The 18,009-nt window shown below is 38.2% G+C and overlaps 1 protein-coding gene across 4 annotated transcripts in view; it reads right to left on the bottom strand.

The window, feature by feature from the left end:
- FHIT (fragile histidine triad diadenosine triphosphatase) overlaps positions 1-18,009 on the bottom strand; it is a 1,437,020-nt gene that overhangs the window by 1,128,987 nt on the left and 290,024 nt on the right. Inside the window, exon 4 of one of the 4 annotated variants that reach the window (XM_040454579.1) lies at positions 844-893. The exons of the other annotated variants lie outside the window; for them this stretch is intronic. The gene's annotated coding sequence lies outside the window, so the exon portion shown is untranslated. The remainder of the gene's footprint in view (positions 1-843; positions 894-18,009) is intronic. 4 annotated transcript variants of the gene reach the window in all.

Below are 18,009 nucleotides of genomic sequence, written 5' to 3'. Positions count from 1 at the left end.
AAAAAGCTTAGGAAAATAATAATGCTGTTCCACAAAAAACGTGACGTGATCAGAAGCACTTGCTTTAAAATTCAATGTTTGGTGTGTGAAGCTTCTTAACAAGTGTTTATTAAACTGCATAATTTCAAAGCCTGGAGTGGTATATTGCAATGTTTTCCTGGGAGTTGATCACATTTGCATATCCTTTTACACTTCCTGTGAAATTAATATTGCCTTTTGTATCTTGAACTCAGCTAATATAACTTGCCATTTTTACTTTTCATTGCTATGAGTAATATAGAGTAAACCCCCAAAGGGACCCCTGCAATGCCTACATAAGCTTTATTCTCTGGCTGTTACATTTTTTCATATGAATATATTAAATCATGATTAATAAACCTTTACAGAATCCACTGGTCTTGCAAAAAGGCAAGATTCATAATGATAAAGGGTGCCCAATGAATACAGGAAACTTGCTCCTAAAGTGGAATCAAAGGCCAGGGTTCACAGAGCTCCGGTCACATCCAACAGCACACCAGAGGTCCTTCACCAAGTAGGAAACATATCAACAGTCACTCAGCTCATTGTCTTTGCAAGACTGGCTTAACCACCAGGATACCATAACCCAGCTGGTGACAATTAGACTTCTTTCTCTCAGGAATACATCTCTGTCAGATGTTAAAATCTGACAATTCCTGGATTTTTAAAATTCCAGCTGGGGCCCCTGGGAGTGAGAATGAGATGATAGTCAAAGAAAGAGGGTGGTAGGGGTTGAGGGAAAGAGGAAGTAGGTATCAGGAGTAGCTGAGAAGCTCCAAAAAGCAAATCAGATGCAGAAGAGGAGAATTTGGAATTACTACATACCACTCTAGACAAAGGTCACTGGAGGCCTCAAAGCATCATTCCCCACTCATCTGGAGGAAAAAAAAATTTCCCTTTAACATCTTAGTTCGTGTCTGAAACCCCCCTATCGTAAAACGAGAATGGAAGGGGAAAAAACTTAATTTTGCACACATACAGGAGCCCCAGTAAGATAGGAGACTCAAAAGGCAGCCAGAGGATTGAGGTTTATACACCATCCTGTGCTAAGGAAAAGGATAGTAGTCTAAGGCTTCAAAGGGGGAAGACAATTCACTGGAAGGTGAGAGGTGGAGATGTTGGGTAAACAAATTTAGCCCAGCCAAGCAGATAAGTCTCTCAGGGGAAAAAGTTCTCTCTAGTAATAGACTCTTTCTCCCGTAGGCTTCCTTTCTAATGTAAATACCCTTTATAAATGTAGATTTTCCCTTACAAAGAGGTAACTTCTATTGTTTTCAGAGATTCTCCTAGGTCTGCAGTTTCTTAAAAATAATCAGCTCAGAATAATCCTTAAACCAAAGAAGCCTATTTTGGGGTGGCCTATTCTGCCCCCTTCAGCCCTCCTCAGCTGCTCTGCCTAGCTGACAATCTAGTCAAGGCCAGAACACCTAAAAGACAATCCACAGGAAAAATGGGGGCAACTTCATGATTCCTGACCAAGGGGATAAATAGGCCATACCACAACAGAGATCACCCTCTGCCGCACCTTGTACTGTTCTCATTTTTTCTCCTGCTTCAAGCCCATCTGCCGCTTGGTCAAGAGGGTGGGCTGGCACCAGGACCAGGATTAGGGGAAGGCGAGTTAGCAACTGGCCTCAGGTGCAAAATTTAAAGACTGCTAAAAAAAAAAAAAAAAGACCTCACTAATCAAAATAATACTCAATGTAGCATATATACTTTTTAATTTTTTTAAGTTTATTTATTTATTTTGAGAGAGCGTGAGCTCAAGAATGCATAGGAGGGGCAGAGAAGGGAGAGACAGAATCCCAAGCAGGCTCTGCACTGCCAGCATGGAGCCTGATGCGAGGCTCGAATCCATGAACCCTGAGATCATGACCTGAGCCGAAATCGAGAATTGGACGCTTAACCCAATTCTTGAGCCACCCAGCACCCTCAATGAAATATTTTTAAAAATCAAAATTAACGCAAAAAACAGCGAACAAAACATCGAAATTTTAAACAAAGATGAATGCTGGGGCACCTTTTAACTTGATAAATGAGCAACGTCTTACAATATGGGTAGTACATGACACCAAATGGCACATGATCACAACTGAGCCAGTGGTTCCTCTCTCTCTCTCGCTCTCTCTCTCTGTCTCTCTCTCTCTCTCTGTCTCGGAAGCATTGAGGGTGATCATCTCCCATGCTTGGATGCTAGATCTCAGGCCACGGTGTTGAGCAGAAAGCAGTCAGTTTTCAGAACGTTGGAAGGTGCCCATAACCGACACTAGTATATTTTTTGTCACTTCAAAGCACCTATGACAGTCCATTGCTCTTCCAAACAAGAGTCAGCTTAGGAATGCTTTGCTTCATTCTAGGTCAGGCTGCCTGCAGACATAGACCCTTTCCTCTGCTGCCTTATTGCCAGTTACATTAAATACAGTAGATGACAAGAATTTATTAAGAATGTACTGTAGTCAACATCCATCAGTGATAGCAAAATTCATCCTACACAATAACCTTCCTCTCTCTCTCGTCTCACTCACACCAGCCATAAAGGTTTTCAAAGGTAAGTACAGGTTAATTTGTTTATTTTTCTTTATATTTTGTATTTTCTTTATTATTTTGTATTCTATTACAGTATTATAGTCATTTTTATATGAATATTTCTGGGTCATGGAATGAATCATCTGACTTTCCATTATTTCTTTATAAATTTCTTTTTTAATGTTGTATTTATTTATATTTTTTTTATTTATTTTTTTTTAACTTTTTTTAATGTTTGTTTATTTTTTGGGACAGAGAGAGACAGAGCATGAACGGGGTAGGGGCAGAGAGAGAGGGAGACACAGAATCGGAAACAGGCTCCAGGCTCTGAGCCATCAGCCCAGAGCCTGACGCGGGGCTCGAACTCACGGACCGCGAGATCGTGACCTGGCTGAAGTCGGACGCTTAACCGACTGCGCCACCCAGGCGCTCCTGTTGTATTTATTTTGAGAGACAGAGCATGAGCAGGGGAGAGCAGAGAGAGAGAGGGAGACACAGAGACACAGATTCTGAAGCAGGCTCCAGGCTCTGAACTGTCAGCATAGACACCAACACAGGGCTCAAACCCACGAACCCTGAGATCATGACCCAAGCTGAAGTCAGATGCTTAACTGACTGAGCCACCCAGATGCCCCTCCAAGGAAATTTGCCTTAATACACAAGTGCTTTGGATTACAAGCATGTTTCTGGAATGAATTATGCTCACAAACCAAAGTTTTACTGTATAATGAAATCAGAAAACCAGAATTTATTATAATTTCAATTTTCTGGGTTTAATAGATACAAAGTCAATAATATTTCCAATATTTACTTCTTTATTTTGTTTTTGATGGGCAAAATCACCATGTTTGATGTTTTCTCATCAACCACTGATAATCTTAAATAGTTTAAAATTAATTAACTTCATTAATTTAATTAATTTCATTTTTCTTTGGCCTCCAACTGCAATATGGGTTGGCATTGGAATGGTCTTTATTTAAAATATTTATTTTTGGGGTGCCTGGGTGGTTCAGTCAGTTAGGTGTCCGACTTTGGCTTAGGTCATGATCTCACAGTTTGTGAGTTCAAGCCCCGTGTTAGGCTCTGTGCTGACAGCTCAGAGCTTGGAGCCTGCTTCCGATTCTATGTCTCCCTCTCTCTCTGCTCTTCCCTTGCTCATACCCTCTCTTTCCTTCAAAAAATAAATAAATAAATAAACATTTAAAACAATTTTCTTAAGTATTTATTTTTGTTCATAAGGGATTTTTATTTGCATTTGCTTGATTTTTTAAAAAAAAATATTGAATTAAAATATGTTTTCCTGATCACTGAGTATTTTGGCACTCTCTTACTTTGTGCATTGCCTGTTCCATTCGAGTCAAAGTTGAAGCTATAGCCATTTTATACAAATAATAACAAAAATGACTCTAAATGTGGAAAGGAGCAAAAGATATATTAAATGAAGGAAGTATGTTGCAGAATAATATGTAAGTACGGGTTCATTTGCACTTAATTTTTTTTAAATAACTCAGTCATTATACATCAAATCTATATGTTTAGTAAAGGGTAAAGAATGCAGTCATTGAGACAAGAGGTTCTTAATCATAATGCTACATAGGGTGCCCAAATAACATGTTGTTGTGGTTTTTTAATGTTTACTTATTTATTTTGAGAGAGAGAGAGAGAGAGAGAGAGAGAGAGAGAGAGACATGAACAGGGGAGGGGAAGGGAGAGGGTGAGAGAGAGAATTCCAAGCAAGCTCCACACTATCAGTGCAGAACTGGATGCAGGGCTTGATCTCACAAACTGAGAGATTATGACCTGTGCCTAAATCAAGAGTCAGACACATAACCTACTGAGCCACCCAAGCACCCAGTAACATGTTAACTAATAACAAGTATTACTCTTTGCTAACGTTTGATATCTTTGAATGATTATCCCTACAGTAATAAGATTCTCATTCACTTGTAGCTAAGTAACATTTTTTTTTCCTTTGAGAGGGAGAGAAAGTGATGGGGCTATAGCACGTGTACTAGAAACTATCAACAACCATCATAGGTTAAAGGAACCTCATGGGCATCTCAACAACAATAAGTATCATGGTGAAAAACAGACTGAGAACCACTTGTCTAGGCAGTAATTAGTTCCTATTACATAGGCTAAGATATGTAGTAAGCACTTGTTTGTTGCTGTTGTTGTTATTGTTGGGGAGCAAGAATGCCTCACTCCCTTCACAAGGGGGAGGAACTCCTGTCTCCTTCAGGGTCCTTTTAGCTGGACTAAGAATCAAATCAACATGAGACAGATTAACAGGAGAAAATCAAATTTAATAGGCATACATATGGGAAATCCACATAGACATGGAAATTCCAAAGGCAGGAAAAATGAGGGTTATATGTCATTCTGAACTAAGGAGAAGGGGACAGGGGTCTGGAATTTCAGAGGAAAGGGATACAGTTCACAGGGCAATAAGAAGAACAGATGTTTGGTAATTAGATGTTTGCTCTCTCATACAGATGGGTCACTCAGGTAAAATGTATCTCTGTTAATAACCCTTATTCTGGGAAAGTCCTCCAATTTAGATTCTTCTGTGTGGTTAAGGGAAGTACAAAGTTTCTCTTGAGCCTATAGGGTCTCAAGAGCCTATAGGGTCTCAAGCTCAAAATAATCCACGTGGCAAAGTGGCACATTCTGGGTTGGTGGGGGGGGGGGGGGAGAGACACTGTCCTGAACCCTTTCATCGTGCTTGGGAGATTTGGGGGTCTTACTCAGTATCCTCCTCTTTTCAATAATTATGATGTTCTTGTTTGCTTTTTTAGCCAAACTTACGGAGGTCTAATTTTATAATGGTAAAATTTACACTTTTTAATTTAACTTCTATGAATTTTAACAAACATGTATACTACTATAACCAACACCACAATCAACATATAAAGCATTTCCATCCCCCTCCAAAGTTACCTCACGCATCAGCTGTAGTCAAGTCTTCATCCTATTCTACAGCTCCTGGCAGCCCTTAATTTGTTTTCTGTCCCTATAAATTTGGCTATGCCCAGAAACATCATATACATGAAATCATAAGCCTTTGGTGCTGGCTTCTTTCATTTAGTGGAAAGCATATGGAATTTATCCATTTGTTGCATGTATCAGTAATTTATTCCTTTTTATTACTGAGTGTCACTCTATTGTATGGATGTACCACAGTTTATTTATCCATGGTAATAAGATTTTGATTTTGATTTGGCAAATCACCCTGACTCCACTCTCAGGTAATGTGGTTTATAAAAGGCTGATGCAACTCTACTTCGCAGAGTATCCGTACCCAGACCTAATCAACCAGTATATTCCCATCACTCTGACCATAGGGATGAGTTCAGAGGTGGGCACACGGTCCAATTTGATCTAATGATATCCAACACAAGGAAATTAACAGAACTATTAGTAACAAGAAGTTACGACATGGAATCATGGGGAAAAGATATTAAGCTGGTATTTCTGGTGGCCATCCTGACCCATGGGGGAGTTCCCAACTTAAAGACAAGGCAAATGGAAAGCAAAGTACAACCAACTGGGTGAGACAAATTCCCACCTAGTCTGAGTACTTGGTACAGCCATGCCTAAAGACCTGTCCCTAGACTTGGCAGTTTTATGAGCCAACAAATTCCTCTAACTTAAGTCAATTTAGGTTCTGTTCTTGACTTTTTTTTTTTTTTTTTTTTTTTTTTTTTTTGAGAGAGAGAGAGAGAGAGAGAAAGAGCCTGGGCGGGGGAGAGGGGCGGAGTGAGGGAGAGACAGAATCTCAAGTAGGCTCCAGGCTCAATGTGGAGACCAACGTGGAGCTTAATTCCATGACACCCTGGGATCATGACCTGAGCCAAAATCAAGAGTCAGATGCTCAACTGAATGAGCCACCCAGGTGCCTCTCTATTCTTGACCCTTGAGAAAGAAATCTTTCATATTCCACCCATCAACGAGCTTACAAGAGAGTTTTAAAAATAAGACATAAGCAGAATTCACATCAGATGTCCCAGCTTCACCAGTTTACCACTTCATTAGTACACGGTCTTAAGGATTCTCTTTACTCCTATAAACCTTTATTTCCTCAATTCTAAAATAGAGAAAATCATTTCTTACTTATTCTACAATATTATTTTAAAAATTTTAAAAAGACTATGTTGGTTGAAATGCAAAAATATTATGATTATTATACATACAAAATAATTTGTACACAAAAATATAGTAGGTGACAATGATAATGAGAGAAAATTAAGAGGCATTATAGGAAGCAGTGAACAGTAGTTACAACTAGTGACATTTATTGAGTGCATGCTTTGTGTTAGGAATTGTAATTTATATACATCAAGCACTATATATATATATATATATATGTATATATATATAAAGTATTTATATACATTATCTCATTTATCATTCTCAATAACACTAAAGGAACTTTAAACCTTCATTTTAGATGAGGCTTACAGAACATAAAACATATACTAAGTTAAAATAAAAACTGGTAGAAACAAAATAAAAACTCAGCCCTGAGCCAGAAAAGCCAATGTGTACCTCAAAGTGAAAGTCTTTGCATGAAGTGTTTGCATGAAGCATACACTCTGTAGAGACAATTAAGTTATAAAAACCATGATCCTACAATTAAGTGAGCCATACCGTTGCCTTATACATAACTGTGCATGTTGTATTGGACACATTAAGACATAGAAAGTCTAGTCATATAAGATTATCACATGGTAATAAGCGAAGTTGCACTATATTTCTAAACATCTGGATTTCTTAGCCAATTCCACACATTTAAGTCAGCTATTTGGTGTCATAAACACATGGCAAAAATCCATTAGGGAAAAATAATTGTACATCTGGCACCAAGATGGCTCTAAGAGTTAGACTACTTTTAAGGAGGAATTCGGGTTTGTTTTTTTTCTATCCTATATTCTGTAAAGGATAAATACCCAAAACAGAATTGTTTACAAAGTAACCAGGATCAAGGAGGTAAAGAGGAAACAAGGATGAATGAGACGTGCCCTCTTCAAAAGCAGAGCCTTCCCCTCAGGATACCAGGCACTTGTAATTACTTATACCTGACAACCTGGCCTATAAACCAAAAGAGTGTCACTTGTTTGTCCTTCCATTTCCACTTTTCTAGCTTTGGTGCTCATCAGATTCTCCAGAGAATGCCTAATTTTTAAGCCACTCAACATTTCTATCTAGAACTTCATTTACTCATTCAGTCTTTCAGTTACTCAATGATGATTTTTATTTGCTGAGCCTTCAGCTAAAGATCCAAGGCCCCCAATATCAAAGCAAAGTCAAAAAACAGATGGATGCTAGGATAAAACATTTATGATATATTGGGGCACCTGGGTGGCTCAGTCGGTTAAGCGTCCGACTTCGGCTCAGGTCATGATCTCACAGTATGTGGGTTTGAGCCCTGCGTTGGGCTCTGTGATGACAGCTCGGAGCCTGGAGCCCATTTCGGATTCTGTGTCTCCCTCTCCCTCTGCCCCTCCCCAACTCATGCTCTGTCTCTCATTCTCTCTGTCAAAAATAAACATTAAAAAGATTTTTTTGAATATTTACAATATATAATTACAGATCCAGTGTCAATCACCCTAATATAATATGTATACTCTTAAAAGCTGAAAAGAAATATGGGTTCAAAATTGAGTTTTTAGTATAAGCAAAATAAAAAGACAGTTCACAGAAGAGGATATAGAAATGGCTGTTAAAAATCTGAAAACGTGGGGCGCCTGGGTGGCGCAGTCGGTTAAGCGTCCGACTTCAGCCAGGTCACGATCTCGCGCTCCGTGAGTTTGAGCCCCGCGTCAGGCTCTGGGCTGATGGCTCGGAGCCTGAAGCCTGTTTCCGATGCTGTGTCTCCCTCTCTCTCTGCCCCTCCCCCGTTCATGCTCTGTTTATCTCTGTTCCAAAAATAAATAAAAAACGTTGAAAAAAAAATTTAAAAAAAAATCTGAAAACGTGCTTAACTGTTCTTATAACTGTTTAACTTATAATAACAAGTTAAAACCACAGTGAGAATTTTGACTACTGTACTATCATAGCCGATTATCTGTAGGAGGCACTGGGTGAGAAGTACATGAGAACTCCTCGTACTACCTCACAACTTCTCTGTTAATCTAAAACCATTCTAAAACTTAAAAAGCTTAAAGACAAATACACTGATACACACTTCTTACCTACCAGTTTCACAGAAGTTCAAAGCTTATAGACAAGGAAGGGTATGGGGAAAGGGTCCCTCTCATGCATTGGTAGAGAGAGTACAAAAGGGCATACAACCTGAATGGAAGGAAATTTGTTATTAGTTAAGGAAACTATGTTATCTATTTACTTTTGTATCTATTTACCTACATATCTATATATTTTCATACATGCAATGTCAGTTATAGCATTTTGTTGTTGTTGTTGTGTTGTTTTGTTTTTTTGAAGAAAGTCTAGAGAGAGGAGAGACAGAATCCCAAGCAGGTTCCACACTGTTCAACACAGAGTCTGATGTAGGGCTCGAATTCACAAACTATGAGATCATGACCTGAGCCAAAGTCAAGAGTCGGACGCTCAACTGACCAAGCCACCCAAGCACCCCCATTTATGGAATTTCACTCTGAACATACACCTTCAAACATATGACAAATGGGTACAAGGTTATTCACCATGGCATTATTTCCAATAACAAAATACTGGGTAACTGAACCATCCATAGGGACAACCTTGGTATGTCACTCAAAGGTGTACCAGTCAGCTGTAGTAAGAAATGAGGGAGACTTTATAAAATGATATGAAATAATTGCCAGGATAAAAAAGCAAAGTGAGAAAAAGTACATGTAATATGCTAACTTCCACATAAGAAAGAATATTAAGTATATGTGTATATGTATGGGTTTGCTAGTTTTTGTGATAAACCCATGAGAGATAAACCAGAAATGAAAATGTTTACTATGCAGGAGTACAGATTGGAAGGATAAAAACAAAATAGGTATTCCTTGAACAACTTTTTATCTTGTTTTGATTTTTGGACCATATAAAGTCCTATACATACAAAATAGAAAACAGAAAAAAAATTATAAAACAAAAAGTACACTTGCATACAAACAAAAAAATAAATAGAATGAATGCCATATCATATTGCTAAAAATAATCACAGAAGACAAAAATGAATTCAAATAACTTTTGGGTCTGGCATTATGAACGTCTGTCTGTAGTGGAATATTAGGACAAAAATGAATACAAATAAATCCTGAACTTTACTTAGTAGACTGGCCGCTGGAAGTGGTATTGATGTAGTCATTCTGCAACTATTTTCTGTGTGTTATACAATAGAGAAAATGGATCAATACATTGGGCTCTCACCATGGAATAAAAAAGATAAAAAGGTAGAATGAGGGAAGAATCTTGTGATGTTGGATTTGAATTGTTGAATTTCAGATTATTAGTATATATATAGTATATATGTAATTATCCACAATAATCTGCAATTCAACTATATATATATATACATGTATATATACATGTATATGTATATACATACACAGTAGGTAGATAGACAGATAGTAGCAAAGAGACCACCTAGTAACCTAAGTTTCATTTCTAAATTCCATTCCTCACTAAAGGAAGCCAAGCAGAGCTCTTTGAAGAAATGACTTATTCTTGATCAGGAGTAGGGAAAATATAAGGTAAGCCTAAAATATCTTATTTTGCCCAAGGGCATACTCAAAAACTGATGTCCTTTCATGTCAAAGGGACATAAAAACTAGTTTACAGGGGATCCTACTGGCTAAAATGAAGATAATTGGAAACTCATAAAAGAATAAGAAGTTATTTATAGAGTTACATTGTTTTGTGGGACTTCCTTGAGCTATATACGTAAGATTTGTGCATTTTTCTATAGGTTTGCTATACTTCAATACAAAGATTATAGTGACTTTTAAAAAGAAATAGCTATGATACAAGCAGCAAAGGAAACACATATTTTATTCTAGCTGAAAGAAGGACCATACTATGAATAAATTGTTCCAACTATTACGATAACTATTCAGTTCTACTATGGACATGGCAGGGAGGGTGAGGAGCTCTTTGGTTACCAAGGAAGGTCAGCTAATAAATTTATAAGAATAATACAGTAACAAAAACACTATTAGGCAAGATTCATCAATGGATGATAAAACCAATGGGTGAAATGCTCTTAAGAAACAGGATATTCACTCAGTATCAGAGTATTACCACACAGATTGCTTACTAATTACAAAGCAAACCACAAATCTCAAAAAGCCACACCTAAAATCCAAAAATGGAGAAAATCACTTAATCAAGTGATCAAACAGCACCACCAAAAATTGAACAAACCAACTAGTGCCTCTGATATGATTCAATATGAACTATACAATATTAACTAGGTAGTATGTTGGCCAAAAATATTGAGGCTAAATCTAATCATCAGGAAACAACTGGACAGATCTAAATGGCATGGCATTCCACATGACACTGCCTTAGAACCATCAGAAATGTCAACTCGTGAAAGGCAGGGAACTATTCTAGATTAAAAGAGTCTAAACACATGCACTAACTAAGTTAAATGTGTAAGCCTTTATCTAATTTTTAAAAAAAATAAAAATAAGAAAAAAGATATTATAATGTACAAGGGACCGTAATGGGGACATTTGAATATATTTGGTAACAAAACAATGTTAAATTTCTTAGATGTGATAATGGTATTATTATATACATACTGATCTCAAGAGATAGAAGGTTAAATGCCAGGGGGAAATACGATGAATGCAAATGTTTTTTTGAAAGGTATATAAATGAGAAAAAGAAAGCAAATGAACAATTATGACAATATGTTAATAACAATTCTTGCACATTGTATTTGGATAACTACTGTTCTCTACTCCCAACTTTTAAAAAAATTTAATATTTTCAAAATAAAACTTGGGGGAGGGACAGAAATAATTGGGATAGACTGTAAAAAAAATAAATCAAGGACAGCCAGTATTTTTTAAATGCCCACTATGTGTCAGGCCCTATTCAGAGGAGATTTCAATAATAGTTCATTTAATCCTCATAATTCTATGTGATTGATACTAATAATATCTCCATTGTATAGATGAGAAAGTTGGGTCCAATAGAGGTAAAATAACTTGACTGAGCTACCATTCACCGTAGTTAGGATTTGAACCTAAGAAATTTAGATTCAAAGTTCATTATCACAGCCGTACTTTCCTGCCCTTCAAAAGTAGTGAATTGGATTACTGCAACACACTTATCAAATAATACAAAATAATCCAATTGGTAGAACCACCATATTAATCATATGAGCCTAATGATTAATATGCATCTGATTATCTCCTATGTTCCCAAAACAGAATTCTGGAGGATTCAGCTTGTTATGATTAGTCCTCTTTCCTGTGCTGGAAAATAAAATCAGTAATAACAGGAGGCCAACAAATAGCCTGAAGTGAGGAGGGAGGTTGATTTTTGTAAATACAACATGCAAAAATAGTATGGGCAGGTATAGGTGTTATTTTTAAAATAGAGAATATAGGAAAAATCAAAGGATCAATATTTACATTTCCTAGATTTCCAGATTAAAGAAAAAGGAGCAAAACTACAGGTGCTTTGAGATTTGGATTGTGTTAATACCATTATAAAATGGTCCATTTCTTTAGTTGGGAGCCACAGAAGATCCTGACGGAGCAGAAATTGCAGCATTGGTCAATTAATCAGTGTCTCTCGCGATAGCTCAACAGGGTGCCCTCTTTAACTCAATAGACAAGCAGCTCACCAACAGTATCTAAAAAAGAGGAGAGTCACAGAATGACAAAAGTAGACATGAAAAGCTACAGAGCAAAGAGACTAAAACAGACAAAGGCAGCTGTGCTATGAAAGAAAGTGAGAAGTGGAAAGGGAAATGTCAGGAATCAAAGGTTAAAAAAGAAAAGATCAGGATTTTTTAAAAAAGATATAGAAGTATCTTACGAAAGAAAAGGGACCAGTGAGGAGATAAAAATCATGACCAGAGTTGAAGCCTGAAAACACAAGGCAGAAGACAGAGGGAAGCAGTGAGAGCAGAGCCCTTCACTCCACCCCTCATTTACTCATTTGGTTCACACCTACAATGTAGGAAGAAGGTACTCTGCCGAGCTTTGAGGGACCCTTGCCCTCAAAGAGCCCAGATGCTCAGTGTTGCAAGTTCCTATTTTTCTAATGTAATTTTAATTATTGCTGCCACACTTTAGTTAATTGTGATAGTTAATGTGTTAAGTTGACTGGGACACAGGGTGCCCAGATTATAACACTATTACCGGATGTATCTGTGAATGTGTTTCAGAATGAGATTAGCATCTGAGTCAGAGGACTCAGTGAAGCAGATGGCCCTCCCCAGTGTGGGTGGGCATCATTCAATCCCCTGATGGCCTGAATAGAACAAACAGACAGAGGAAGAGAGAATTCGTGCTCTCTGCCTGGCTGTTGCGCTGTGATGTCAGTCTTCTCCTGCCCTCTACTGTGACTTACACCATCAGTCGTACAGTTCTTGGAACTATACCACTGGCTTTCCTGGGTCTCTGGCCTGCAAATGGCAGATTATGCAACTTCTCAGCCTCCATAACCACACGAACCAATTCATTATAGTAAATCATATATATTACATATATATACTATTGGATTTGTTTCTCTGGAGAACATGTCTAATACACTAATATTCTCATACTCAACACATACTTCCAAAAATTATAGCAATTACATCATCTATAAAAAAGGGTACTTTTTAATGGCAGTTGATGTACTGAGTAAGTTTGTTATGAAAAGGACACATGTTTATATTTCTGATACATTGATAGTATAAAAAAGCATCATCACCTGGTGCTTTTTATGGATAGATATTTTCAACGTTGGATACAGCATACTTCGTATCACACCTCCCCCCACCCCCACCACCACCTTTTCTTTTCATCATCCTACTCCAGGGAGGCGAACATTAACAGAGAACAAGGTACTCTAAACAAAGAGGAAAGACGGATAATGAGTTTAGGGACCAGGTTTTCATTTGCTTTGTAATGTCCCATAAGATTTCAATGACAAAAAGCAGTAACGACCAAAGGAATGAGTATTTGTCATACGGTATCTGAGAATGAATTCCAGGCTAAATGAAGATACAGTAAGGGAGAGCCTCCCAACCAGATATACTTACTTAGTACCTCACATATGAAAAACGCCTAACTGATACACAATTTGGAAAAAACAGAAATTGACTCCCCAGAATGCCTCTGTGTATGATCTTAGCTCTTACTAACGTTGACTGACTCCCTGAAAAGAGCTGAATTCAAGTCTGAATGGATGTTTTATACATTCAGTTTAGAACATCCTCCCTCTCTGTCCCCCCGATCTACAAGACAGAGTGAAGAGCATGGAAGAGGACATATTATTTTTACTGCTCAACATCTGATTCCTTTAGGGCACCCAACCCACTGTGGTTCTTCTGGGATCTCAATCAAGGGGTCTCATCTCCTCTACCAGAGGCAGGAATGTGAGTCAAGCTAATCAATCAGTCTTTTTTAGGATCTGTATGAACCAGCTGAAAGAAAAAGAGGCTTCTGACATCTCGGGAAGTAAAAGGCACATAAGTCTGAAAATGCTTTAGGATCATTTTCCCACCACAGGACTGAGACTAAAGGGGAAATTAATAGAGAAGAAATGGGCTGTGAGGTGGGGAGACAGCAGAGGCAAAATTAGGTTTACAAGTCCCTTTCTAGCAATATGGTTATTTGTATTATTTTTATAAAGAAGGCTCTCCAAGGGGTGCCTGGGTGGTCCAAGTGGGTTAAGTGTCCCATTTCAGCTCAGGTCATGATCTCACGGTTCATGAGCTCGAGCCCTGCTTTGGGCTTCACACTAAAAGTATGGAGCCTGTGTGGGACTTTCTCCCTCTCCCTCTCCCTGTGTGCCTTGTGGGATTCTCTCTCTCCCTCTCTCTCCCTCTCTCTCCCTCTCTCTCCCTCTCTTTCTGCCCCTCGCTCACTCAAGCCCTCTCTCTCTCAAAAATAAATAAAAATTAAATTAATTGAATTTAAATTAAATTAATTTAAATAATTTAATTTAATTTAATTTAATTTAATTTAATTTAATTTAAAAAAAAGAAAGAAAGAAAGCTCTCCAACTGCATAAACTTCAGGCCACACAAAATGTCCACCACCCCTGGGAAAGACACCCTTAGCCATCCATAACAAAGCCAGTTCACCCCAATGGATCCTGCAATTATGTGAGCCAATAGTCACCCTTTTCTTTTCTCTTGGGATAACCTGAATTTAGTTTTTGTTTTTGTTTTTGTTTTTCAACGTTTATTTATTTTTGGGACAGAGAGAGACAGAGCATGAACGGGGGAGGGGCAGAGAGAGAGGGAGACACAGAATCAGAAACAGGCTCCAGGCTCTGAGCCATCAGCCCAGAGCCCGACGCGGGGCTCGAACTCACGGACCGTGAGATCGTGACCTGGTTGAAGTCGGACGCTTAACCGACTGCACCACCCAGGCGCCCCTGAATTTAGTTTTATCCATTTGCAGTTGAAAGGGAGCAGAATATGACACCCCAAAGTATGTCTCCTTGGCATAATAATTCTTTTGAGGTGATCATTTTTAAGAAACTTACAGACACAGGAGAAGCTCTGAAAACTGGGTAGAAGTTACCCATTTGTAATGGATGTCTACATTTATAAAGGAAATCTCCGTTTGTAAATACCTCCTTCTCTGTATCAGGAAGAGAAGGACGACTCTAAATTGTAAGGCAATCGTGGGGCACCTGGCTGGCTCAGTCGGTATAGCATGTGACTCTCGATCTCAGGGCCATGAGTTCAAGCCTCACGTGGCATGTGGAGATAGCTTAAGTAAATAAAACTTTAAAAAACAATCACAAGACAATCTTATCAATGGAGCAGGCATTAAATCTGCAGAACAAATCTTACCCTTATTTACCGTGCTTATCCTGGTGACCCCCCAGCACTGCCCACACATCCATCTCTTTCTCTTTAGCTGAAAATGGTATTTAAGGTGGTAGTGTGGCCATCTCAGCGAGCTTTACTCAGTTTTCCTGGGTAGCTCCCATATACACACCAGGTATACAAGTCAATAAAAATCTGATTGTTTTTCTCTTGTTAAGATTTTTTTTTTATTATTATAGGAGGTCTCGGATAAAAACTCAGAAGGGTAAGGTGAAAATTATTCTTTCTCCCCTATACAGCCAAAAAGCATCTGGAGATTTTAAGACAAAAATAAAATAATAGATCTTAACCTCTGGCAGGAAAAAAAAAAAAATGAAATCAATGCTATTTCAACTTTCGGAATATCTATTATAAGTAATTATTTTATTTCTTTCCCACATTTCAGAATGTGGTTTAAAGTAGCTTAAACATTGGATTTGTAACGAATTTTAAGGAAACAAACTATGGGACAGTCTTTATACATTTTTTTTCAAAGATACTTCCTTTGATTGGCTATAAATGATAGAAAGTATTAGGTCGATACTACAAAATTTCTGACTTCATGATACCATTTTGTCACTATTTTGCTTTTTCCAAACATGTATTTTTATTCCTCCATAGCACAGAGTACTTACTTATTCTCTACTGAGAGTTCGATTTAAATTCTCTTCTGGGGGCGCCTGGGTGGCGCAGTCGGTTACGCGTCCGACTTCAGCCAGGTCACGATCTCGCAGTCCGTGAGTTCGAGCCCCGCGTCGGGCTCTGGGCTGATGGCTCAGAGCCTGAAGCCTGTTTCCGATTCTGTGTCTCCCTCTCTCTCTGCCCCTCCCCCGTTCATGCTCTGTCTTTCTCTGTCCCCAAAATAAATAAACGTTGAAAAAAAATTTTTTTTTAAATAAAAAATAAAAAATAAAATAAATTCTCTTCTGTCTGAATCCACATGATTGCTAAGGAATCAATTCCCAATACTATGTACCAAAACCCCCCAGCAGTGCTTTGACACCCATAGTCTCCCCCAGACAAATTACAATTAGACACCTCAGATTCTTGGAAATCTGCAAGAAAGGCAACTTTGGAAATGTTTCATTTAAGCCAGACTCTACTTCCTCTTGAAATTTATCACTGAAGAAGGTAATTTTAAAAGTGATAGAAATTAGTAGTATATGCCATACTTCTCTGAATAGAAACCTGCAAACTGATAAAGGTCCAGAGATTGCCTTCCATGTGGTTCCATACATACATGTCTCACAAATACAAGAAAAATGAAATGTGGCTCTTATTAAGGATATTTCAAAAGCTACTTACAATTACATGTGTTAGAAAAAGTTAGATATTTATCTCAAAAGAAACAATATTTCATGTCCAAAAGATCAGGAGAACCATCAAAACGGACCAGTTGTCTATAAATGATTCATTCAGAATGACAAAGGAAGTCACTGTTTTGCCAGAGACAGACTCACCAGCTCTTATTTTGAAGAATAGCAGGCAGTGAGAGAAAAATGAATTCTGTGATTTTGAAAAATCACTCTTCTGAGCAATGATTCAAGTCCTAATCAAGTCCTGTCACCGTCCTCCAACCCCTTGCACCCTCACCCAAAGAGCCAATAAAATCTGTAGTGACCCTATCAAAAAGTTCACAGCCAAATGATCTTGCTTTAAAGAGCTCTACACCGACACACATACAGACACACACCGCCACCACCTCTATCATCATCCTCATGGCAGAGAACAGCCACCTTGGTAGTCAAGGCATTTGAGAGCTAAGTCAAGCTTCCTGGCCAGAGGTCCTGGTATCTTCATTTAAACTCAGGAGCGGGTTCCCTGTAGGACACTGGCTTTGGCACCACAGAGTACTGACACTTCCAGCACTGTTTCTTGAACGTTCAAGGGAGTATAAACATCCCAACCAATAAGTACAGAGATGTCTGGCCGTCTAATTTCAAGGTCGGCTTTATATCAGAGTCTTTTATGGTTTTTAAAAGGAGTATTTTATGCCATTCTGATGGAAAACTCCAACAGTAGAGGTTCCTGTCTGACAAATACCTTAGTGAAACAATAAGCCCGAAGCAAAGTGAGAGAGGCAAAATTATTTTGCTGCAATAGGTGACGCCCAGTGAAAACAGAGACTACTGAAGTTTAAAAGAATAATCTATATTTATTCTGCGTAAAGATTTTCCCCACGTCAGCACTTTAAATACCACTGTAAAATGCTGACAGTAATTATGTGAACGGTGCTGTAAGAAATTAAATCCTTCAACTAATGGGTTTCAAAGGTGTTTCTGCTTCTGCCTTACACACACACACACACACACACACACACACACACACACATACATTTCAGCTTCTCTGTCAGGATTTCCCAAAATCAACTCTACTGCAAGGAGGGAAAATGTCTAGAGTACTTGCTGCTGCTGTTCCAAAGAAACAACTGGGAAAGGAAAGGAAAGGAAAGGAAAGGAAAGGAAAGGAAAGGAAAGGAAAGG

Source organism: Herpailurus yagouaroundi, unplaced genomic scaffold (genome assembly GCF_014898765.1).
Source record: "Herpailurus yagouaroundi ecotype Mexico unplaced genomic scaffold, PumYag 213, whole genome shotgun sequence".
Taxonomy (NCBI): Eukaryota; Metazoa; Chordata; class Mammalia; order Carnivora; family Felidae; genus Herpailurus; species Herpailurus yagouaroundi.
The sequence above is the reverse complement of the archived record's forward strand: the minus strand, read 5'-3'. Positions and strand labels throughout refer to the sequence as shown.